The sequence below is a fragment of the Muscardinus avellanarius genome (assembly GCF_963383645.1).
Source record: "Muscardinus avellanarius genome assembly, chromosome: 15".
NCBI classification, from domain to species: Eukaryota; Metazoa; Chordata; class Mammalia; order Rodentia; family Gliridae; genus Muscardinus; species Muscardinus avellanarius.
This window is the reverse complement of record NC_137801.1, coordinates 66,909,009-66,935,028: the sequence shown is the minus strand read 5'-3', so window position 1 is coordinate 66,935,028 and position 26,020 is coordinate 66,909,009. Positions and strand designations below refer to the sequence as shown.

The 26,020-nt window shown below is 39.7% G+C and overlaps 1 protein-coding gene across 3 annotated transcripts in view; it reads left to right on the top strand.

Moving 5' to 3' along the window:
* Nucleotides 1–26,020, top strand: part of EXOC6B (exocyst complex component 6B) — a gene marked incomplete at both ends in the record, with an annotated part of 525,714 nt that overhangs the window by 401,295 nt on the left and 98,399 nt on the right. The window lies entirely within an intron of this gene.

Here is a 26,020-nt window from a genome sequence, read left to right as displayed (position 1 = left end):
TCATTTTTTAACACTAGGATCTCATGAAATAGAACCCAAACAGGATAATTCTTTGGTATAGAAAAATCATATAAGATGTGACTTAAGTTCTAGAAAAAGACCCAGACATTTAGTGAACCAAATGGCATCACAGCATATTTGGAAGGTTATTTTCTGTTTATCATCCTCTCACTGTGGAAGAAATCATTTTAGCACCTCCAATGTCTAATTTCCTAAGGTCCTCATGGAATTGTTTCAGGAGATTGGGAACCAGAGGAGAAGTAGTGAGCATTAATAGCAGATAACAACCACATGGAGACCACAGTAACCTTACAAGAGGTAGACTTTCTTTTATTTACTTTTTAATAGAGATAGAATCCTTGAAGGGATGTTAGAAGATCAGATTAACTCCGTAATGTTGAAATTGAGTTGGGGGTTACAAAGGAGGCAAAAACCAGAAAAGTTATTGTGTGAAACCAAGCCTCTTTAGTTGGCACCTTTGGGCGAGGTCTGCCAACCATGGGGGGAAAGGACTGAAGACTGGGCAGCAGAGTCAGGGTCAGCAGAGTCACAGTCAGCAGAGTCACGTGGCAGAGAGGAAGTGAGGGTATTTATCTTGGGGTGGAGCTAGTGGCGGGATTGCTGGTCTTGCAACCTCTGGAGTCTGCTCCGAGATGTCAGGAGTCTCTCCACATCTCCGCTCTGGCTTCCGGGGTTCTGCCTTCTGTCCCTGCTGTGGGGTCCCATGGGGGAAGGGAGGGACCTGACCTATCAAACTATACATTTCCCCAGGATCTTTGGTTTTCCTGATAAGGAACAATGTAGGCCTCAAACACTTGGTTCTTTGCACAGTTGTGCTTGATAGAAAGGTAGCTTCTGAGCTTCTTTACAGATTCTACCCTCTACACAGTATGTGTGTTTGGAAATGCTGGCTCACTAATACCAGGTACTATGGGTCCTGTTGGGGTCCTTAACCCCATGTAAATGGTAGATATGTGAAGATGGGCAGTGGATGAAGGCCCTTCAGTTAGGAGTGGTTGCCAACAGCCTTCTGGGTAGTAGGAGGCTTTCGAAATGTTATTTCTTGAAAAATATATTTGGAGCTGGGCATGGTGGCTCAATCCTATAGTTTCAGTACTTGGGAAGATGAGACAGGAGGATTGCAGGTTTGTCTCCAGCCTGTGCAACATAGCAAGGTCCTCTATAACTTAGTGAGACCCTGTTTCAAAATAAAAAAATAAAATATGGCTGGAGATGTAGCTCAGAGGTAGAATGCCCCTGGATTCAATTTCTACTATTACAAAATAAGTAAGTAAGTGAATAAATAAATAAACAAATTGGGTTTGATCTTCTGATTTATGGGTTTCCCAGATCACCATTATCCTGTCAATCCCAGATCACCATTATACTGTCAATCCATATTACCACAGCCTTGGGTTAGATGGAGAGCCCAGCCAATGTTTGATTGTCCAGCACTTTCTACTAGAGACAGGGTCTTACCACCCAGAGACTTCCATCAGAGTACAGAACAACAGTTTCAGAAGGCGGCCAAAGGGCCTTTTCCAGAAGCATGAGTATGGTCTGCAACATCCTTCCTCTCCCTTTGCTCCAGTGGAAAGATGGCTGTGACTTTTAGTGAGGACATGGTGCCAGCCTCACTCTAGATAGCTTCAGAGCAAAACCTGTCACTTCAGAGGCCAGGATTCTATTCCTCTCAGTTCTTGAGCCAAGAGCCAACAGTTGTAGCATAGTAGGCCACCTGGAAGTTTCTATCCCAGTCCTCTCATCCTAAGAGACCTGGGTAGCCTATGAGAACAGCTTGCCTCCCAGGCTAGCCTGAAGCCTAAGAAACTCTGGAGGTCTCCACCTTATCCCCAGCACCCAGTGGGAATATGAATTTCCACACACCTGAACTTGTGGGTTTTGGAGGCAATCGAATCTTTAGGAGCAAGGACAGGGAAGTTGGCCCCAGTGGATTTCCCCGGGAGTGGCAGCGGTATCAGAGGTTTTTGTGTTAGTGCTGGTTGAGTGAAAGCTGTGAGGTTCTGAACACTCATCTCATCTCCCTTGGCTACTCTACCTAGTGTCATACTAGAGGACCTCGTAGACCAAAGAAAGGTTGGCAGAGCCAGCCAGGCCTCGAAGCTGCTTTCTCACTACTGTATCCTACTGATAGCCGCTTGAGGGCAGCAGAGAGTGACAACCAAGGTCTAGATTTAGGGAACTGGGGCATATTTCAGTTTACCAAGAAAGAAGCCCCCTTAGCTCTAAGAGAATTAGCTGCCCGGGAGCCACAGTTGTAAGCATAGACCCCTGGGGAACAAGGACCAAAAAGCCATTCTGGGACCCTAATCTGAAAGGTTAAAAATTCCTGATAGGCATGTGAACCAGGAATGGGTAAAGGCATGAAGTAGGACTGTCTGGGAAAGGAGAACCAAACAGTGTTAGTGAAAGTGATAGTCTAAAGTGTCAAGTGCTACCAGCACAAGCAAAGATGGAACAGGAGCCACAAAGGAAGAAAGAGCCACAGTAGGAGGCAGGCCCAGAAGCAGTCGAGAGAGCTTGGTTGTGTGGGGCAGTGATGCCCAGAAAGAAGCCCCTTGCAGGATGTGTATGAGCAGAAAGGGACTTACAAAGGGGGCGGTTCCACACAACCAAGAGGCCGTATCCATGGTATCTGCATCTCTTAGAGGAGCTCCTTCTTGACTAGTCAGGATCATGGCTTTCTTGGTCTGTTAATTTCAGGGTAAAATAATTCATTGAGGATGTGGAGAGAGGGAGCTATGATACACTGTTCCAAGATGTGATCAAGGGATTCTTTTTCATAAAATGAAATTGAACTTGAACATGAAGCCCTTCTGGATAGCATTAGTGTGAAAGGACAGCTCACATCCCTCAGATAGCTCCTGATGATCCCTTCTCGTGTTTTATATTGTACTACTTGCAAGGAATATCCAACAGAAGAGGAAAACTGGCTCTGGCGACTAGTTATATAATCAAGCTCTCATTCAATCTAGAATCTTAGGATCTGTTCCCAGTAGATTAGCAGAAAGCAGTATGTGGGGTTTCTTTTAAATGCTGAATACTCAGCAATTTCCCAGACCCGTTAGGTGCAGAGAAAGAAAAGTTGGCCTTCTAGTGTCCCCCTCTTTTTCTGAACTTCTGCATGGAGCTCCTGTAGCTACAAATTCCAGGAGCCCTATACTGTTTGGCAAGGCAGCAGAGTGGTTAAGAAATTTGCAATTAGGCAAACTTGAGTTACTAGCTGTGAAATTTGACAGACTATTTGATCTCAGATATAGTTTTCCTAGGCTATAAAATTTTAAACAACCTATTAAAGCTTCTAACTGGATAGGGAAAGCACTAAATAAGATAAAATAATCTGTTGCTTAATACTTAGTAAGCATATAAGCAATGATGATAGCTATTATTATTTCTTGAACTATTGGCACTATTCTACTGTGAAGGACTGCATGGGGACAGTATACAAGTCAGGGGATCTAGAGTGAACTCTTGACTTTTGCTGATTTATTACATGGTGTAGGATACTTGGGCCTTTGACTGCTGGCTCATGATAGGATTTCTGCTATGCCTGGTCCAAGGGGTAAGGAATTGAGAATAATAATTATTAAATGTTCTGTGTTCTTCTAAGCATAGAGGTAACTAAAAAGAAAATAAAACATGTTAATTTTTCATGTTTAGCCAAATTAGAATTTGTTTGCTTTATTTTTATATTAAAGGAGTTATTTAGGAAAATATTACTGTAATATATAAAATATTTTTAAAGATGTAAGATAAAGGCTAAGTAAATACCTTATCATAACACAATGATCTTACTTTTGTGGGCTTCTTTGTGGTCTTTTAATGCATATTTGTTCATTTATCATCTTATATTCAGCTTTTAAATTTAATATATGTTAAAGAGATTTTAGACTGATTTTAAATTAGTTTTACTCAGATATAATTTATGTACAATGTATGTATCTTTTTCAGTAAATGTATTTTAAGTGTATAGTTTGATGAATTTTGATAAATGCATACACATGTGTAATCATCACCATTTAGAACATTTCTCTCATTCCCAGAAGCTCCTTTGTGATTCTGTCCCGTTACCCCCAAGCAACCACTGATCTGCTCTCCAGTAGAGATTAGTTTGCATTTTCTAGAATTTTACATGAATTCTGGAGTTCATATTCTTTTCTGAATCCTTTGTGTCTGGCCTCTTTTATTCAGTGTAACATTTTGAGCATTATGGTAAGTGACAAAAGATAAGAAATCAGGTGCTCTCCCTAATATGTGAAAGCTAGGGAGAAAATGGGTCATAAGAGGAACTCTAGACCCATTCTAGACCCATTCTAGGAGATAACTATAGATGTGCAAATAAGGCGACCTGAGGGGATGGGAGGGGGAAGAGGGAAATTCTCTAATGTTCACAAGGTACATTAACAAACATAGCAAAGTCAATCACTAAGCCAAACGAAGAAGAAGGGAAGGGGAGGGAATGGGGCGGGAACTGGGTAAGGGCTAATTGCGTGATGTGTGCATGTACGTCTCCACCATCTTGTACTCCATTAAGAAGTATGACTACAATGCACCAATAAAAAGTTAAAAAAAGATTTACCTAGTGTTTAATGTGTAAACAATTCACTCCTTTTATTGATAGGTAATATAGGGTACATCATTTTATCTATGTACCCTATTCACCTGTTCATATTTAGGAATCTTTTATTGAATAATAGCAGGAGTGAAAATATTGGGCCTATAATAAGTGCATGTTTGAGTAATACTAGGAGTGGAATTGTTGGGTCTATGGTAAATGCATGTTTAACTTTGTTTTTATGCGTGTGTGTGTGTGTGTGTGTGTGAGAGAGAGAGAGAAAGAGAGAGAAAGAGAGAGAGAGAGAGAGAGAGGAAGAGAGGGGGGGCACACACTGGGGATTGAACCTGGGCATTCTGATTCTGAGCTATATTCCCAGCCCAAGTTGCAGAGGGCCTCACAAGTAGCTGAGGCTGATTGAGAACCTGTGATCTGGTCTCAGCCTCCCAAGTACTAGGATTGCAAGCATTCCATTCATACCTGGCTTGTTTTTATACATTTAATGGTGCACTGTAATTATATGTTATAGTGAGATTCAAAGTGATACATTTGTATATATACACATCACTTGGTATATTTCCTCTACATCTCTACACACTCATCCCTCCTTCCCCATAGATGTTAGTGACATTGGTAGTGATACCTTCATATGTGGACATACCATTATTTTAGCCAGTTGATTTTTTACAAAGGGGCCAAAAACATATGCTGGAGGAAAAAATAGCCTTTTCAACAAATGGTGTTGGGAAAGCTGAATATCTATATGTAGAAGAATGAAATTAGGCCCCTATTTAACCCAAAACAAAAGTCAACTCAAGATGAATCAAAGACCAAGAAATTACACCAGAAACTTTGTAATCATTAGAAAAAATATCTAGAAAAAAATAGGACCAACTCTCCAACATATAGGCATTGCTAGAAGCTTCCTTAATAATATTCCTAGCCGGGCGTGGTGGCGCACGCTTGTAATCCCCACACTTGGGAGGCAGAGGCAGGAGGATCGCGCTGGTTTGAAGCCAGCCGCGCTGGCTTAAGAGACCCTGTTTCTAAATAAAAAAGTATAAAATGGATCTGGGAGTGTAGCCCAGAGGTAGAAGGGTTTCTAGGAACCCAGTACCACCCAAATAATAATAATAATAATAATAATAATAATAATAATAATAATAAATAATATTCCTAAAGTTCAGAATATAAAACTGAGAAATAATAAACAGTACAGCATCAAATTAAAAAAGCTTTTGTACAGCCAAAGAAGTAAGAGTCTGAAGAGAGAGCCTACAGAATGGGAGCAATTCCTCATTAGCTACTGCTCTGATAGAGGACTAATATGTAGACCATATAAAGAACTAAAAACAAAACAAAACAAAAACAAAAACAACCCATCAAAAATAGGCAACTAAACTGAATTGATATTTCTCAAAAGAAGAAATATAAATGGCCAACAAATATATGAAAAAATGTTAAACGGCACTAACAATCAGGAAAATGCAAATCAGAACTACACTGAAGTGCCATCTAATTCAGTTAGAATGCATTCATCAAGAACAGAAACAATAGTCAGTGCTGGCATCGATGTGGAGCTATACTGCCAGCCCTTTTTGTTCTGAAGTTTCAGGAGTTTTGTTCAGAGTTTCAGGAGAGTCTTGCAAAGTAGCAGAGCCTGGCTGTGAACCTGTGATCCTCCTGTCTCACCTTCCCAAGTCCTAGGATTACAAGTGTGTGCCACCACGGCTGGTTTAACTTTGTTTTTAAAATTGAAACCGGTTTTCAATTCCCACCAGCAGTGCAGAGGACTATAAGTTGCTTCAAGTCCTCTTCTACTCTTGGTGTTGACCGTATTTTATTGGTTGGTTGGTTTATTAAGGCATAATTATGTTCAGTGAAATTCATTTAGAGATATACAGCTTTGTAAATGTTTACAGACTTACACACTTGTGTAGCCAATACTAAAATCAGGGTAGAGAGCATAGCCCTTACTCAGGAAGTTCCATTATGTCATTGTGCAACAGGTCCCTTTCTCCTGCTCCCAGCCTCTGCCGTGATCCTTGACATCACCGCTTTGTCTTTTCCAGAAGCCATGCAAACGGAGTAATTCATGCAAAGTAGAATCATGCTTTTAATTTTTAATTTGTCTTCTTTCACTTAGTATAGTACCTTTGAGATTTATTCATGTTGTCATTTAAAAAAATATTTTTGTGTGTGGTGCTGGGGATTGAATGTAGGGGCATTCTTCCTCTGAGCTATACCCCCAGGCCTATTGTTTATTCTTTTTACTTTGAAACAGGGTCTCACTAAGTTGCAGAGGCCACATTAAACCCTGACCCTCCTGTCTCAGCCTCCCAAGCGCTGGGATTGACAAGCGTGCGCCACTACACCTGGCTTCACGCTGTCATGGTTGTGCACAGTCAAGTTTTTATTGCCAATAGCATTCCATAGGATAGATTGTTTACTCCTGGGCCAGCTGATGTACTTGGCATATTTCTACTTTGTGATTGTTACGAGTAGGTCCACAATGAACATTAATGTACAGGTTTTTATTGGGATCATGTTGAATTCATAAATCATTTGGGGAAAATTGACATTCTGATAATTAACATTCTAATATATAAGCACAACTTACTTACTTACTTACTTCCTTCCTTCCTTCCTTCGACAGAACCCAGGAACATTCTACCTCTGAGGTACACCCCCAGCCCTATTTTTTTCTTTTCTTTTCCTTTTCTTTTCTTTTCTTTCTTTCTTTCATTCTGTTTTTTTTTTGTTTGTTTGTTTATTTTGTTTTGTTTTGTTTGGTGGTACTGGGGATGGAACCCTTCTACCTCCAGGCTCTCCCAGACCTATTTTTTTTATATATATCTTATTTGGAAACAGGGTTTCTTAAGCCAGCAAGGCTGGCTTCCAACCTGTGTGATCCTCCCGTCTCCACCTCCCAAGCACGGGGATTACAAGCATGTGCCACCACACCTGGTGTTTTTCTTTTATTTTAAAACAGGATCTCACTAAGTTGAGAAAAGCCTCACTAAATTGTGGAGGCTGGCCTCAAGCCTGCAATCTTCCTATCTCAGTCTCCCAAGTACTTGGATTATAAGCATGTGGCACCATGCCCAGCTTCCTGTCTATTTATATATTCGAGTTCTGTCATCAGTGCTCTGTGGTACTCAGCAATCTTGCCTACATTTTGTCACATTTACTCCTAAGTACTCCATGTTCATTGTAAAGGGTGTTACCCCTTTAATATCAATGGTTAATTGTTCATTGCTGATAGATAGGCAGATCATTGGTTTTGTATATTGATCTTGAATCTCAAACTTGCTAAACTTACGTATTAGGTCTAGTAATTTTCTGTACATTCTTCCTGATTTTCCCAGTGGACTGTGATGGCAACTGTGACTGGACACAGTCCCACTTCCTCCTGTCCAGATGCTTGGCTTCTTAAAGCACCAGCACCTCCAGTACAGTTTAAGTGGGAGTGCCAGGAGAAGATGCTCTTGCCTTGTGTCCGATCTTAGTGGGGAAGTATTCAGTCTTTCCCCATTAAATATGATGGTAGGCGTAAGTTTTTACGCTATTTGTTAGCTAAGGAAGTTTCTTTTCATTCTTAATTTGCTTAGAGTTTTTAATTACAAATGGTCCATAAGTTTTATATACCATTTAAACTTATAAATTGTTTCTAATATTTTTATATCTAAATTGTAATATCTGTATTTATACCTAAAGTTTTTTTATCTGGTTTTCTCCTTAAGATGAACTTTTTTGTGAAAGAATTATAAACACATTTATGATGCTGGGCGTGGTGGCGCACGCTTGTAATCCCAGCATTTGGGAGGCTGAGACCTGAGGATTGTGGTTCGCGGACAGCCTCAGCTACTTAGTGAGGCCCTCTGCAACTCAGTGAGACCCTGTTTCAAAATAAAGCATAAAAAACTGGGCAGGGGGTGTAGCTCGGAGGCCAAGTGCCTTTGGGTTTTATTCCCAGACCCACAATAAATAAATAAATAAATAAATAAAAATAAAAAATAAATAAACACATCTATGGCTTTTAAATGTATTGCTGGTGCTGACAAATGGTTAGACTATCATAAAATATTTCTAAAAATATATTCATAACTAGTTTTACAGAAACCCCACCAACACAGGGCTTTATGACTGCAGGGTTTTTTTTTGTTTTGTTTTGTTTTTTTTGGGGGGGGGTTGGTACTGAAGGTTGAACCCAGGGGCATATTACCTCTAATGTTCATATTTTCAATTCTTAATGTTCCGTTCTGTGATGAAATGCCATTTAATATCTCTCTAATTTAATCTTCGCTTATGGTAATCGAATGATAAAGGCAGAATTAACACTTCTAAAAAGTTAACTGGCGAAAGACAGCATATGATCAGGCGAGAAATAACTGGGATGCGAGGATTGTGAGAGTTTAGAAATGGCAAGCCATATCTCCTCTTGCTTTTTTGGTTACTGTTTTCACAATGAGTTAGTAAGAGCTGGTTTTATTTCCTAGTTTTATTTTGATCATTTATTTCTTATAAACATGTTGTATAACCAAAACATTTAAGACTCACTGTTCATGGTGCCTCTGAAAACTTGTCAGCTGGGGAGATTCATCACATGCTGATAATAAAGATATGTTTACACCATTGCCTACCTCTTTTTTGTGAAAGAATTATCACCACAAAAAAGAACAAATCTGTCTACTATTAACAAGCGAACTTAAGACATAACACCTGCAATTTTTCACGGTATTAAAAATGTTTTTCAGCGAATGCTCTAGAGACCTAATCTAAAGTTTGAGGTATTTGCTGGGTGTGTGGTACACACCTATAATCTCAGTATTTGGAAGCCTGAGACTTCAAGGACAAAGACTACAGGTTCAAGGACAGTATGCAGTAACTTAACAAGACTGTTTCAGAATGAAAAATAAAATAGGGTTGGGAGTATAGTTCAGTAGTAGAGTGCCCCTGAGTTTAATCCCATACCATAAGCAACACACACACACACACACACACACACACACACACACACACACACGATTAAAGAAGTCATGTGAGCCAAGGAGAGAGAAGTCTTCCTAACTTTTCTAGATCACTGATGCTTTACACCTGATCAGGGAGAACATCAGTTTCCCTATAGAGAAGCCATGGCCCTCTCATAAACTACTCCAGGTACTGTCCACAGTCCTTAGTCCCTTGGGCCCACAGTGAAGAGATGAAGAGGTTCTCAGGAGTTACGGGTACACAAAGCTATATAAAAAAAGAACTATCTCAGACAACAGTAAATTGGCAACACGACAGACTGTACACTATGAAGTGATTTAAGTGGATTATCTCAGGTATTTATAGTGTAGTAGAACGCTGACAATAAAACAGGTCTTATCATTCTTTGTGGTATTCTGCTTATCATTAATCAGTAGAGGTTGTGTGTGTGTGTGTGTGCACACATATGTTCATAGATGCTTCCCTAGACCCCAGCATGGTTAGAGTTCCATAGGATGCTCTTAATCTCCCTTCCCTTGTAACCTCTGAGAGAAGTACTAAAGGGAGAAAGTGGCTTTCTCTGTGTTTTTTTCTGAGGTGCCGGCTTCCTCCATCTGTCTTTATGTGTGAACATCTCTTATTTCATTGCCTCCTTGGACGAAAGGATTTAGTTAATTTAATTGATGGGAAGTAATGGTAGGTGGCAGAGATAGGAAAAAGACATAGAAGTAGATATGTTCCTTCTTTTTTTTTCCTGTGGAATATTGAACTCTGATTTTTGCTGACTTTTCTTGGTTTATTTTATGCCTCCACCACTGAGAAGCTTTTATTTCTTCCATTCTGCTACCAGTTTGTCAAAACACAAGTAAAATTGTGTCATTTGCCTTCAAACATAAACAACAACAGATGCTGGCGAGGATGTGGAGAAGTGGGAACTTTAAAACATTGTTGGTGGGATTGCAAACTGGTGCGACCACTTTGGAAAACAGTATGGAGGATCCTCAGAAGAATGGGAACAAACCTACCATTTGGTCCAGCAATACCACTTCTCGGTATCTACCCAAAAGAAAGGAAACCGAACTACCAAACTAATGCATGTGTATCTATGTTCATAGCTGCACAATTCACCATAGCCAAACTGGAACCAACCAAGATGTCCATCAACAGATGAATGGATTACAAAACTGTGGGATATGTACACAATGGAGTTTTACTCAGCCATAAAAAAAAAATACAGTTATGGCATTTTTAGGGAAATGGATGGAACTGGAGGACATTATGCTAAGCGAGATTAGTCAGTCACAAAAAATAAGAAATCAGATGCTTTCACTAATATGTGAAAGCTAAAGTGAAATGGGTCATAGGAGGAGCCCCAGGCGAAAAGGAGAACCTATAGAGGAGCAAATAAGGCAATCTGACAGAGGGGAGGGGAGGTGGGAAAAAAGCTCTCAGAGGAACATGATGTATTTAGATAAAAGTATCGATATCAATCATTAAGCCAGGCATGGGAGGCAGGGTTAGGGAGGGGAGGGGATGGGGATTGAGTGGGGGCTGACTGGGTGATGTGTTAGAATGTACCAATAAAAAAAAATTATCCTGAGGCTCTCTATTGCCCAAACAACACAACACAAACCCCTAGCAAAGCAGGTCTGGCCCCAGTTTGTCTTTCTAGTCTTCGCTTCCTGTCCTCCTCCTTCATGTCAACTCTACCTAGACTACTCCTAACATCCCCCTAATCCCCACACTGGGTAAGTTTAAGGTCCCCTCTGTCTATCACAGAGTGCTGTCTCCTGATAGGGTGACAGTCTCCTTCCCTTCCTTCATAGCATGGCTCAAATGTCATCTCCTGTATAAATCCTTTTCAACCTCCTCAGGCAGATTTAATTGTTCCCCCTTTGGGTCCCTGACATTTTGTATGTCCCTTCATTACAAATGCTTTTATATAATTATTTGTTTAATCATCTCCCTTCACCATTAGATTCTGAGTTCACCAAGGGCAGGAACCCTGTCTTATTTGTCCTTGAATTCCTTCTCCCTCAGTGGGTAACATAGTTCCTATTATATACTATGTTTTCATAATTGCTTGCTGGAATGCATTGACTTAATACTGTTTGGTGACATTTCAGAAGTAAATTGGCACTAGATTGGATTTCTGAATAATATTTGTACTCAAACATTCATAAGTTAATAGAGTCATCATTTTTCTCTTACTCTATGCTCTTAATTCTCACTTTAATCATGTTAAATGAAGTGCAGAGGCCACAGGGAAGACAGGACCAAATATGGGAAGTGGGAACTCATGAAGACTTTCCTTAGTGAGACCACACAGGAGGGCTACCAGAGAAGTACACGGTGCAGTTCCGTGGTCCATGCTATAAAGGCAAATAACACTTCACCTAACAAGTCACTACTGAATCAGTAGGAAATATCTTTTCAGTTGAAACTCTTGGTCCTATTCTTTCCACTTGAGTGTCTGGCACTATCCTTTTACTCCTACTCTCCAGTGGGGACATTTTTCTCACTGTAAGCGTACCCTTGGAGTTTATCCAGAATCTTGTCCTTGTTATATTTCTCTGAAATGTATGGAGCCCACCTAAGTGAACTCCAAAATTAGGCCAGAATGTCAATTCAAACTCTGCACCCACTTTGAGATGTCGAAACCTTCCTAGGAATGACTTGTACAGTCATTTACAAATAATTCCTGCTAGAGCAGTGAAGAGCTTTGACAAGAGTGGTTAATATGTCAAAAAAATGTAACATCCATATTCTCTCTGCTACAAGTATACTCACCATCTTCACATAGGATAATAAGACATGTACTGTAATATATTCTATTATAATTTAAAATAGTTTAAAACTAAGTTCCTGCTCCTTCCCCCATAAAAATACGTTCCTTCCATAGCTCTCACCTTCATCAATAGCACTTCTTTTTCTTCCAGGATTAGAAAACCTATGAGTCGTCTTTGACTCTTGTTTTCTCTACCATTCTACATCCAGTCATCAGAAAATTATATTTTCCTTCTTCAAAATATGTCCAGAAACCAATCACTTTGAACTATCATCTCTCTTCTGGTTCAAGCAATCATTTTTCTCTATATTCTCAAAATATTTTCTCTGTGTGTGTGTGTGTGTGTGTGTGTGTGTGTGTGTGTGTGTGTGTTACTGAGGATGGAACCCAGTGGTATCCTCCCTCCAAGCTACACCCCCAGCCCTCTTTTTTATTCTTTATCTTTTGAAACAGGGTCTCACTGAGATGTAAGGGGCCTCACTAAGTAGCTGAGGCTGTCTTCAAACCATGATCCTCCTGTCTCAGCCTCCCGAATGCTGAGATTGCAAGCATGCGCCACCACGCCCAGCACAGTATTTTCTTAATTGCTCTCCATTATTCTGCCTTTGCCACTCTGTAAGTCATTCTTAATATGGCAACAAGCACAAACAAGTTAAAAGTCAGATCATGTCATTTCCCCACCCAAAATCCCACCTGGGTTTCCTGTTTTAATCTAGGCGAAAGTCAGAGTCCTTTTAATGATTCCAAGATCCTATAGTGTCTCCATGCTTGTGTGTACACACACACACACACACACACACACACACACACACACACACACGCCCTTTACTCTCTGACCTCATCTCCTGCTGCTTCTCTCTGTAGGCTCTTACCCTGTAGCCTCCTTACTGTTTCTCAGCCTGCCAGTGCACTCCCTCTCAGGGCCTTTGCACATGAGAGAATCTTCCTTGATCACTCCTTGATCCTTCAGCGTTGTCCTGTCTTTATTCAAATCATTTAAAGTTTGCCTCATTGAGGCCTTTACTCTTGAAAATTGCAAATTCCCTTTCACCACCTCATCACCAAACCCAAAACAAAACTCTCCATTCTCCTCTGTTTTATTTTTCTCTGAAGACGTCATCTCGCAGTATATTATACTTCTTGCCTATCTTATTTGAATTTTTCTTCCCACCATGAAAAAGTTTCTCATTAGATAAGGATTTTGCCCATTTTTTGAACATACAAAGTTACTCTTAGTACCTAGAACCACTCCTAGCATTGTAGACTGTTAGTATTTTTGAAGAAAAAAGTACAATTTTTACATATTTGTTTTAATTTTAAGAACCTAGCAGTTAATAACTTTTAAGATGAATTTTCTATAGAATAAGCTGATACACCTTTAAATTTAGGAATTCCAGGAAAAGATTTTGATCAATGGTTTAAAATTCTCTTATGCATTTTGGATACAAACTATATACTTTCAGTGAGGTATAGAAAGGATATTTTTAAAAATTATTTTTGATCAGGCGTAGTGGCGCACGCTTGTAATCCCCGCACTTGGGAGGCAGAGACAGGAGGATCGCGCAGGTTCGAAGCCAGCTGTGCGCAGGCTTGGGAGACCCTGTTTCCAAATAAAAATGTAAAAATAGGTCTGGGAGTGTAGCCCGGAGGTAGAAGGGCTTCCAGGAACCCCAGTACCACCAGAAAAAAAAAAAAAAAAAACTAAAAACAAAATAAAGAATAAAAAATTGGGCAGGGGTTGTAGCTCGGAGGTCAAATGCCTCTGCGTGCCATCCCCAGGCCCACAAAAAAAAAAAGAAAAAAAAAGAAATTTTTGGTTGTGGATTTCTTTGTTTCACAATATAGATCAACACAAAACTGCTAATAAATGTCCCTCTCTAGTAGCATGCCATCCATAATGATGATATTTAGTATGGATATTTAGAATAGACGTATGCCCAATTCTCTTATCACAAATTGCCAGTGGGATTTAAGGAAACCCAGCTTATCGCAAAATGTAGACGTCACTGGAAAGTGGTCAAATTTGGCAGAACATGTTTGGAAGCAGTGTTTTGGTACATGGAAAATTAACCTCTTGTTGGGAAAGCATGTTATGGATTTTGACATTGGTGGGGACAAGGCAGCCTCTTTTCCCTGCAGAGCGTCATGGAGCACGATGAGTCGGGGGAGTTGGGGAAATCAAAAGATGCCAGGTGATTGTGGCAGCCTAAGATGATCATGAGCCTCAGAGGAGGAAAAAGCCAGAATTCTCCCTGCAACTGTGATCATGTCAGTGCACTAACTTGGATAGTAATAATAAAAATATTTAAACCGCATAGCCTTAAATTGGAGGCTACGAATTCAGCAGCCTGTCCTGAGAAGTGGCAGAGAGGTCTGAATAAAGCCATTCAGCCCTAACTAGCCACCGTCTGTCGCTTTCCTCATGCCCCTTTTCTTCATCTCCGTTCTCAATACGGTTGTCAGTGTCCTGGAGGGCTGGAGGGCGGCAGAAACCCAGAGAACGGAGACGGGTCTGTGGAGGGCCTAGCCTGCCGGAGTCTCCCACTGCTTTTTGTAGAGGGCAGCTGGCAGCAGCCCACTGTTTTCAAGTAGCAAATTGCCGGGACAGGGATCATTGAATTTAATTGGTAAAACTGTGACTGGCTAATTATATAGATGCTAGAGTTGGAGGTCCCGATCGGCCAGTTGATTCCTTGAAATACTGACTTTTTAAAAAATGTTCTGTCTGAAACAGAATAAAATAGCCAGGGTTTTAGTTAGTTGTGCCCCATACAATGTGCTGGGGAGCATAGGTTTCAGAGATTTCTTTATTTTGGCTGCTCCTTTTTATGAGGTAATAGTGTTTTTAAAAAGTCTTGGCAAAAAGTCTGATGTGGCAGGAGTGAAGTCACCAACCTTTTGCCTGCCTCATTTCCTATTTTTTTTCCGCAGAATGCAGTGGTAATTATATACACACCTCTAAAAACTTGTATGCGGAGACAGTCTTGAGCTGTGTACTGTCTGTAGTCTTCTGTTCACACGGATCTATGAGAACAAATCTGAGCTCATTGCTTTTTACAAGTCATCTCCTTTTACTTTTGAAAAGATACCTACTGATTCCAGTAGAGCCGAGGCTAGGATTGCTTACAGCGGTCATGGTTGGCAAGGTCTCACCACGTTGTTGTCCCCCTTGTTAAGGCTCTGGCATTAAAGGGCTGTGAGATTAAAGCCCATTTAGCAATGGCAAGAGAGCACCGCCTCTGAGTCCTGATGGAGGGCATGCAGGGGAGTCAGGGTGCCAGTGATACTGCCAGCAACTAGGTATTGCCCCGTTGTCTGATTCTTGTATTTCCACGTGTAAAGTTAGCTTAGCGAGTCTTCATGCTGCACCCTCTTTTATTTCTTATGCTCTTTGACATTTGATCACACTTGCCAGCTTTAGACTTGCTGCTTTAAAGATGGTTGTTCCCTTAACTTTTAATTTGTGCCTGCTAAGAATTTCTATACTTTTAAGTTTACAATCTGGCATGTGTTTACTAGAAGGCTTGCTAGCTTTCCTGTTATAACCCAGGGTTCACCCAACTATTTTAAATAAATTAGTACTTTTCAATTCAAATGCCTATAACTCGTAGAACTCTCTTGACTCGGTCGGAAATAAAGAGTATTGGCAACAGGAAATGGCTTGGTTGCTTCACCTCTTGAAACCCTGAGGTGAGAACGCTGCTGTCTAGCAGTGGACCCTGCCATCTAGGTGTTGTGCACTTCCCCAGTTACCTTGCTTTAGGGAGCTCTGCAGTGATCACTTGTTCTTTGTTCCTTGAAAAGAGGTCTCTGGAGGTCCAGCTGACTTAGCAATTTGCTGACTAACTGTTCTGTGATATTTCAGGATATTATATGCAAAATTGAAATTTGTGGTCACTGCCCAAGAGCCAGCACCATTAAAAATGACTGAACCAAGTTGGCGTGGTGGCACACACCTATAATCCCAGTGCTTGGGAGGCTGAGACAGGTGGATCACAGGTTTAAGGCCAGGCTCAGAAATTTAACAAGGCCATCAGCCACTTAGTGAGACCCTACTTCAAAAAGTAAAATAAGGAGCCGGGCATGGTGGCACATGCTTGTAATCCCAGTACTTGGGAGGCTGAGACAGAAGGATTGCAGATTTGCAACCCTTAGTGAGACTCTCCACAATTTAGGTCCTGTTTCAAAACAAAGAATAAAAAAAAAAAAAAAAAAAAGGCTGGGGCTATAGCACAAAATGGCTCTGGATTCAATCCCCAGTGCAGGCGGGCGGGCAGGCGGGGGTGTAGCTCAGAGATAAAACATCCAGGGGTTCAATCTCCAATGCCACCAAAAAGGAAAAAGAAAAGTGACTGGACTGGGGAAAAATGGGTAAAAGAGCTTTGAGAAGTTACTTCTAAATTAGAAGTAAGTCATGTATAAGTAAGAAACATGAATATTCAAGATTAGTATACCTTTAACTCTACCTTCCAAACCTCTCTGCTTTTTTCAGGCTCTCCAGGGGAGGGGAAGTCTGTTCACCTCCTAATATTGAACTTCAAACTTCTATCTTGAGTCTTGTGTTCTTTACTTACCCAACTGAAATTATGTGTGTTTATGTCTGTATGGCCAAATAATGCCCTGCTCCCACCCCCCCACCACGATTTCTACATGACCCTAGGATTTATAACTATGTTACTTTGTAGGATAAAGGGACTGACCTTGGGTTAGGAAGATTGTTCTGGATAAAGGTGGGCCAAATCTAATCCTGTGAGCCTTAAAAATAGCAGAAAGAGAAGAAAAAGAAGAAGGAGGAGGAGGAGGAGGAGGAGGAGGAGGAGGAGGAGGAGGAGGAGGAGAGAGGGAGAGAGGGAGGGAGGGAGGCCCGGATGGACGAAGTGTGAGTGGTACTGCACCTACTGTTCCTGGTTTTGATGGAGGAGGAAGGAGGTCGTGAGCTTGAGTACTGGTGTCAAGAGGGTGGGAACTGGCTGCAACTGAGAGCCTCAAAGAGATGCAGATCTCAGTCATACAGCCACAAGGAGCCAAATTCTTCCAAGAACCCAAATGAGCAAGGAAACAGAGTTCTCCCTAGAGCCCCAGAAAGGACGCATCCTCCTGCCAGCACCTGGAGTCTAGCCCGTGACATCCACGTTGAACTTCTGACCTGTGGGACTGCAAAGGCATACATTTGTGGTGTTTAAGCCACTAAATACATGGTAACCTGTTATGGAAACAATAGAAAGCTAATACAACATTTATTCCCTCTTTCTCATTAATGTCAAAAACTGTGTTATGCTACTCAGTAATGAAATGCAGTGCAGGAGAAAGAGAAGGAGCGTGGCCCATGCAGTTAGACAGACATCCAAGCTGAATGACTTTGAGAAGATAACCCTTTCAGCTTGCTTTTTGTTCCCCTAGAAAATGGCTATGACACTAATGAACTCTGTGTGTGTGTGTGTGTGTGTGTGTGTGTGTGTGTGTGCGCACACACGTGCACGTGCATGTGTTTTAAATGAAATAAATTGCTGGGCATGGTGGCACAGGCTTGTGATCCCAGTACTTGGAAGGCTGAGACAGGAGGATCGCAGGTTTACAGCCAGCATCAGCAACTTAGTGAGGCTCTTTGCAACTTAGTAAGACCCTGTTTCAAAATAAAAAAGAATGAAATAGGGCTGGGAGTGTATCTCAGAGGTCGAATGGCTCTGGGATCCATCCCCAGTACCACAAAAAAATTAATTAATTTAATTAACTTAAATCAATGAATGAAATAACATGTGTAAAATACCTGTCATGGAGTTTCAGCAAATGTTATTGATTAATATAATAAAACTTAAAGCCAACATTGGTATCTTTTAGATGTCTGTATGGTTCGGATCTGAAATGTCCCCCTGAGCCCCACGTGTTGAAGAGCTGGTCCCAGTGCCCCAGTGTTCAGGGACTGGGCTTGGGAAGAGATGGAATCATGAGGCCTCCAACCTCATCAATGGATGAAGCCACTGAGGGACTCCTAGCTGAACTGACTATAGGGACATGCTGGAAACTGTAGGATAAGGAACCTCATTGAATGGAGATGGTCCTTGGGGTATGCTCTTAGGGATTATAAATTGCCCCTGGTCCCTTCCCCTGCCCCCACCCCACTCTGCTTCCCAGATGCCAGGAGGTGAACAGTTTCTCCCTGCTGTGTCCTTCTGCCATGATGTACTGCCTTATTACAGGTCCAGTAACAATAGGTCTAGTCATCCGTGAACTGAAACTCTAAGCCCAAATAAATGTTTCCTCTATAAGCTTATTTTCTTAGGTACTTTGTCATAGCAGTACAAAGCTAACTGACATAGTAGCCAAGAAAGTACCATACTTCAATATGACATCAAAAAAGTAAGCAAAGACAGAATTAGTAAATAAACTGGATTCCATAAAAAAATTTTTTTCTCTTTCAAAGGATGCTATCAATAAATCAAAGGACAAGTAGATAATATTTGTAAATCATATAATATGTAGTTCATCACTCTCTAGACTATTTAAAGAATCTTTACAACTCAGTAATAAAAAGACAAATAGTTCAATTTTAAAATGGTCAAAGGATTTGATTAGATAGTTCTTCAAAGGTATTCAAATGGCCAGTAAACACATGATAAAATATTCACCATCAATTGTCTAATCAATGAAATGGAAATTGAAACCACAATGAGATATCAATTCACACCCAGTATGATGGCTATAATCAATAAAATGGAAAGTAAGTGTTGGCAAGGATATAAGAGACCCCTGGTTTAGATTCCCTGGTGGGAATATAAAATTGTGCTGCCACTGTGAAGAACAGTTTGGCATTTCCTCAAAAAGTCGAGTAGATACTATGTGACCTAGCAATTTCATTCCTGGATATATAACCCAAATGACTGATACTAAGCATTCAAACAATGACTTGCACATGAATGTTTACAGCAGTACTCTGAATCATAGTCTCCAAGTAGAAACAACCCAATTTCCCATCAACCGATGAATGGATAAGCAAAATGTGGTACATCCCTACAATGGAATAGTATTTGGTCCATAAAGGAGTGGAGTGCTGATACATGGTACATGTGGATGGTCATTGGAAACATTCTAAGTGAAAGAAGTGAGACACAAAAGGCCAGATATTCTATGGCTCCATTTATATGAAGTACTCAGAATAGCCAAAAAATAGATTAGTGGTTATCAGAGACAGAGGAATGAGGAGAGACTGCCTAAAGGGTATTGCATTTCCTTTGGGGCTAATGAATTTCAAATTCTGGGACTAGATAATACTGATGGTTGTAGAACTCTGTGGTTGTAGTTAATGGCACTGAAGTGTACACTTAAAATAGTTAAATGGTAAATTAAATTTCATCTTGCACTCCATTAAGATGTATGACTACAATGCACCAATAAAAAGAAAAAAATTCACTATTTTAAGGAGTGAAACTTTTATGTATCTATTTCCTGAAATGTCTTATAGATCCTTCATGGAAAACACAGTCTATATTTTATAATTTCAATGTATTCTGCAGTCTGAGTTGCATTGGTTGATTGTATAATTTTACAATTCACACGTACCAGTTACTTTTGCATAGAGGTAATCCCTAATCTTCTTTTATTGAGTTCAAAAGGGACAACTGGATAAACATATTATTGATCAAACATTGTAGAGAATACACACACACACACAAACACACACGTTTTGTGTGTGTGGGTCCTGGGGGTTGATCCCAGGGTCATTTTACCTCTGAACTTTACCTCCAGTCTTTTTATTTTTTGTTTGGAAAGAGGGTTTCAGTAGGTTGCTGAGTCTCACTCTTGCTGAGGCTCATCTTAAACCTATAAGGAAGTGACCTTCTGTTCTCCATTTACATAAAAAACGAGGGTGGCAAGGGGTTGAAAAACCCCTTTTCATCAAAATTGCTTATTTTGAATCTTTCTAATCTGTGTACTTGCTTATTTTTTTCTATTTCTTTTCTATATTATTTTCTTTCTTGTGTATTCCAGTAATCTATATTTCATTATAACTGCATCATCCAGGAACTTGTTAGAAATAAGAGATCTCGGCCACTTAAAAGAGTTGAATATGTATGTTTCACAAGACACTCAGGTGACTGTTATGGACAAAACAGTCTTAAAAGCAGTAATCTACCTTAATGCTCATAGAATACTCATTACTCATTACAGCTCCCCAGGTTTGGGTATTTAGTCTTATAATCTGAGGAAACATCTCCTGGGTGCATTTGAGTATCTGCTTATCTTCTTTAAGAAACAATCTTCTCTTCTTTGCCATAAAAATGTGGGGATGGCATGGGGCTTGAGAGGGGTGAAAGCCACCACTCCCTTGGCTAGTCTCCTTTGTGTTGACAGATTCACACTTGTAGGGGTGAATCCTTATCCCTTGTCTATTTTAAGGCACATTTTATTCCTGGTAAAGGGGAGGAAATTTTTCTCTTCTGCCCTGTTATGTTCAATGGCAAGGGCCTATGAATTAAATCAACTGAAGATGGAATAACAGGAGAAAAGTCATACAAATTTTATATTTTTATATGTATGGGGCTATCACAGAAAAGAAGTCAAAGCCTAAAGCAGTGTTTAGACCACTTTAATACCATTAACTGACTTTAATACCATTTCAATCAAGGAAGTAGATTAGAAATGGCTGGACACAGGAAAGTGGGATTTAGGCTCATAGAGATACTAAACTGTGGGACGTTGACTAGCAAATGTGTGGTAGATGTAGTTGTTTAGTAAACTGTCTTACATAGACCTATCTATGAGCCTTTACAGGTCTTCCCGGTATGGGAGAGGGAAACACCTTTACAAGTGGAACTTTATGACACCTTACAAAGGCAATTTATGTCCCGATTTTAGGCAGGAAGGGAGATAGCACAGAGCTCTTCCTATGTCGGTTGCTTCTCAATTGCCGGTAGAACCAAATAATCCTCATGCCAAAGTGGCATGTTTTGGGTTGGTTTATCCTGAATGCCTCTATTGGGAATCATGGCCCAAAAGTGCCGTTATCCATAGCTTGAACACTAGGAATTCCTAATGAATTCTAACAAGTTTCTTGGTTTCTAATAATATTGGAACTTGTCACCACGTGCTATATTTTCATGGGCAGTTTAGTGGGAAGCTGAGGAAGGGCAAATAAGGCATTGTCAGGGTTCCCATAATTATCTGAGAGGTCCTCACTAGGAAAATGCAGGAGCCAGATGCTGTTGAAAATCCTATATACAATAAAACTTCACTGGATGAAAAATTGTATGAATAATCATTTGAGATTTCCTCCACCTAATCACATTGTGATTCAGTGGTCTTTTTTTTTATATATGTAGTTCAATTTCTATGCTTCTCTCTAATACAGAATCATGTGAAAATTTATAAAGGTATAGATCTTAAATGCTATTAGTCTAAGAATGTGACTTTCAGAGAAAGATTGGCCCCAGTCCTTTTTTAATCATTTAAAATGTAAAGTCATTCCTGTCATTTAACATTCTGTATAGAAATTTTCTTATTTTACATTTCAGTGAGGTTAGTGTTTTGATTTCTATTTTGCAGCTGAAATAAAAAGTAACCAAACAGATTAAGCAACTTGTTTAATTTAGCTGATAATTGCAGAGCCTCAATTATTTACTAGCTAGTAACCTTCTCAAGTGACTAACCTCTTTGTTTTTCAGTATCCTTGTTTGTTAAAAGACCATTCTTATACTATCAATCCCGCAACTATTTTTTGTGAGGATTAAATGTGCCAATGCATGTTCAAAAATTGTAGTTTAATATCTCCTGAATATAAAGTGCTCATTAACTCATTTTCTTCCTTTTCTCCAGTTTTGGTTTCCCAGGCACATCTTATACCTTTTTTTAAAAGACAATAATGGTTTAAATTGCAGGTAATAGAACATCATTCCCACTAGCTTAAGCAAATAGGGAATTATTTTTTAATTTTCTATTGGTGCATTGTTGTCACACATTCATGGAGTACAGATGGTAGAGGCATCCATGCACACATCACTCATTCAGACTTTCCCCAGTTCCCACTCCATTGCCTCCCCCTCCCTCCTTCTCATGTTTGGCCTAGTGATTGACTTTGAAATATTTGTGAATGTACATCATGTACATTCATACTCTACTCTCCCTTCAATCTTTGTCAGCAATCCTAATCTATTAAAAGGTTTCCATTTGTACCGGGCGTGGTGGCGCACGCTTGTAATCCCCACGCTTAGGAGGCGGAGACAGGAGGATCCCGCAGGTTTGAAGTCAGCCGCACTGGCTTAAGAGACCCTGTTTCCAAATAAAAATATAAAAATAATAAGTCTGGGAGTGTAGCCTGGAGGTAGAAGAGCTTCCAGGAGACCCAGTATCACCACCAAAAAAAAAAAAAAAAGCTGGGCATGGTGGCGCACGCTTGTACTCCCAGCATTGGGGAGGCTGAGACTGGAGGATACTGGTTTGCAGACAGCCTCAGCTACTTAGTGAGGCCCTCTGCAACTCAGTGAGACCCGGTTTCAAAATAAAGAATAAAAAATAGGGCAGCTCAGAGGTCGAATGCCCCTGGGTTCCATCCCCAGACCCTCAAGAGAAAAAAAAAAGGTTTCCATTTAATTTAGACCTAAGGAAATAATTATTCAACTGCACAAAAGTATATACACAAAGTTCATCACAACAACATTGTTTATAATGATAAAAACTTGGAGCAATTAAGTTAAAATTTTGATCAAACCAAAATTTAATTTATTTAATTTGATTGAATTATGCTACATGTTTCATAGAGATATAATGAAAATTAAGTGAGTTTATAAAACACTTAAAACAGTGCCTGGTACATAGTTATCAATGTACTTTGTAAAAATGGTATATTCTTTGATTGGGTTATTTGCTTTTTTAGCGATAAGTTTTTTTAAGTTCTCTATCATTTTAGATATCAGTCCTCCAACAGAGGAGTAGCTGACACAAAAATATTTCCCATTCTGTAGGCTCTCCCTTTCGAGTCTTCTTCTGCTGCATAGAAGCTTTGTAATTTGATGTTATCCCATTTATTGATTGTCAGGTTTATTTCCTGAGCTTTGGGAGTTCCTCAGTCCAAGGACACCCAACTAGTAGATGACTGAGCCAGCATCCAAACATAGACTGACCCCATAGGCCCTGTTCTTAACCACTACACTGTTCGCTGGGAGACTATTGTCAGTACTTGCTATCAAAACATCATATAAAGCTATAAATTAAAATTTGTGATTTAGGTACAAGAAGAAGTAGCACAATGAAAAAACAAAAGAGGCCCATGGGAATTTAGCTTATTTATGATAAAGTGGCAATTTCAGGTTGATCAGAAAAACTTTAGTAAACGGTTCTAAAAAAATTCACCATTTCTTTGGAGAAAAATATTAGATTCCTGCCTCATAACATACCCACAAATAAATTCTAAATATATAAAAATCAAAACATAAGAAGTATTTAAAGAAAAAAGAATATTTTTATAATATTGGAATTAAAAATATCTTTATATATCTAAAGTATAAAATCTAAAGGATCTAAAGCCAAAAGATAAAAGATGTACAAAATTTGAGACTTGAATATGATAAAACACAGCATAAATAAAGATAAAATACTCAGAAAAGATACTTACCTTAGCCAGGCATGATGGCACATGGCTGTATCTTAGCACTTGAAAGGCTAAGATAGGAGGATTGCAGGTTTGAGGCCAGCCTCATCCATATAGCAAGACTCTCAGCAACCTCGCAAAGCCCTGTTTCAATAAAAGGGGAGAAGCCGGGCATGGTAGTGCACGCCTGTAATCCCAGCGCTTGGGAGGCTGAGACAGGAGGATCGCACAGGTTCGAAGCCAGCCTCAGCTACTTAGTGAGATCCTGCTTCAAAATAAAATATAAAATAGGTCGGGGGCATCCCCAGAACTGCACACACACAAAAATAATAAAAAAGGGGGAGGGGTTGGGGTATATTTTAGGTAGAATGTTCCTAGGTTTAATCCTCAGTGCCAGAAAATAAGAAAAAAAGGTAAATTACATTTACTAATTATGGAAATTAAAATAATAATGAGATATTTTTAAGCTATCATATTAGGAAAAAATGAAAACAATATCTAGAGTTAGGGAAAGAGTGAAAAAAACTAACACTTTCTGAAGCTATAAATTGGTTTTGCATGTTTAAGAACAGTTTGGACAATGACTTTCAATATTTTAAATTACATACTCCATTCACACTCTAGTAATCTCATCCCTCCTCCTGAAATGCTTTCACATGGTATTGGAGATAAATCATCCTGAAGAAGGAAGAGTTCGTTTTGACTCATGGTTTCAGTGGTTTCCGTCCTTGGTTGTTCTGCCCCGTGGCTGGCCACCAAGATTTTAACACATAAACCTCTGGGGGACATTTAAGATCCAAACCATAATAACATGTGTACCAGAATATAACTATAAAGTGTTGATTATAGTATTATGTGTAATAATGAAACATTAGGACACATCTACATATCTATTAGGATGTAGAGTATTCCATGATACAATTGGTCCATCATTTAGAGGTAGGAAAATCCTTTGTAGAGAATTTTGTCCATTTTTCATCTTCCTTCCTTTTTTTTAGCATCTATAGAATGGTACAGAAAGGAAAGTCTTCACATGACTAACCAATCTTCCTCAGATAGCACACAAGTAGAAACTGAGAGGAAAAAAAAACCAGAAGAACATTCTGTGTGTCCTGCATTTTCCTATGCTTAATTTCATCACAGCTAGTTAGTTTTAGTCTCCGAAGATATGTTTTATTCTTCTCTCCTCTTTGATAGTCACATTCTTTAAATACCAGAGAATAACCACGACCAAGTCTTTTCTATTTCCATTTTAAAACTATAAGTGTATACATATATCTTTTGTCACGAAACACCTAGAACACTGTTTAGAGGCAGACAAAATAGAAAGATAAATAATCACAATAAACTATGATATCTTCATCATGTTCTAGTCTCTGCCTACCATTTAAATATATGCTACCCATATACATATTCTCAAGAAATAATGCATTATCTTCATCTAAATCTTTATGGGAGTCTTTAGAATGCCCTGTCTTCCCTGTTCCTGTGTGCTCTAAAGAGAAGAGTGGCATTGTCATTATAGAAAGACCAGAAAAATTTTGATATTCTATTTTGGGGCAACTCTGAAAGCTTTTTCTCTAGAAAAAATCTGAAAAGCCCATGTTTCTCCCCCCAACATATCTAGGTACTAGATACCTATTAGATAGCTCATACTATATTACATTAGAAACGTACTTACTATTTTATATTATAAACTTCCAGGACGAAAAATATAATCTTATATTTAGCATTTCAGGATTACATACTATTAGAAGTTAGATGTGGGATGTCCCCCAAAGGTTCATGTGTTGAAGGTTGGGTCTCCGGCTGGTGGCCCAACTGGGACAGATGGAAATCTTAGGAAGCAGAACCTAGTTGGAGGAAGTAGGCCACTGGGCCATGTCCTTGGAGGTGCGTCTTGTTCCAGGCCCCTTTCTCTCACTCTCCTTCCCTTCCTCCCTCCCTCCTGGCCACCTTGGAGTGAGCAGTCCTTCTCCACCCTATGCTCCCTACCATGGTGTTCTGCCCCACCACAAACCCATAGTGAGGGCCAAAGCAACTATGGACCGAAACTCCATTCTGTTGCTTTTCTCAGGTATTTCATCACAGCAACGGAAACTAA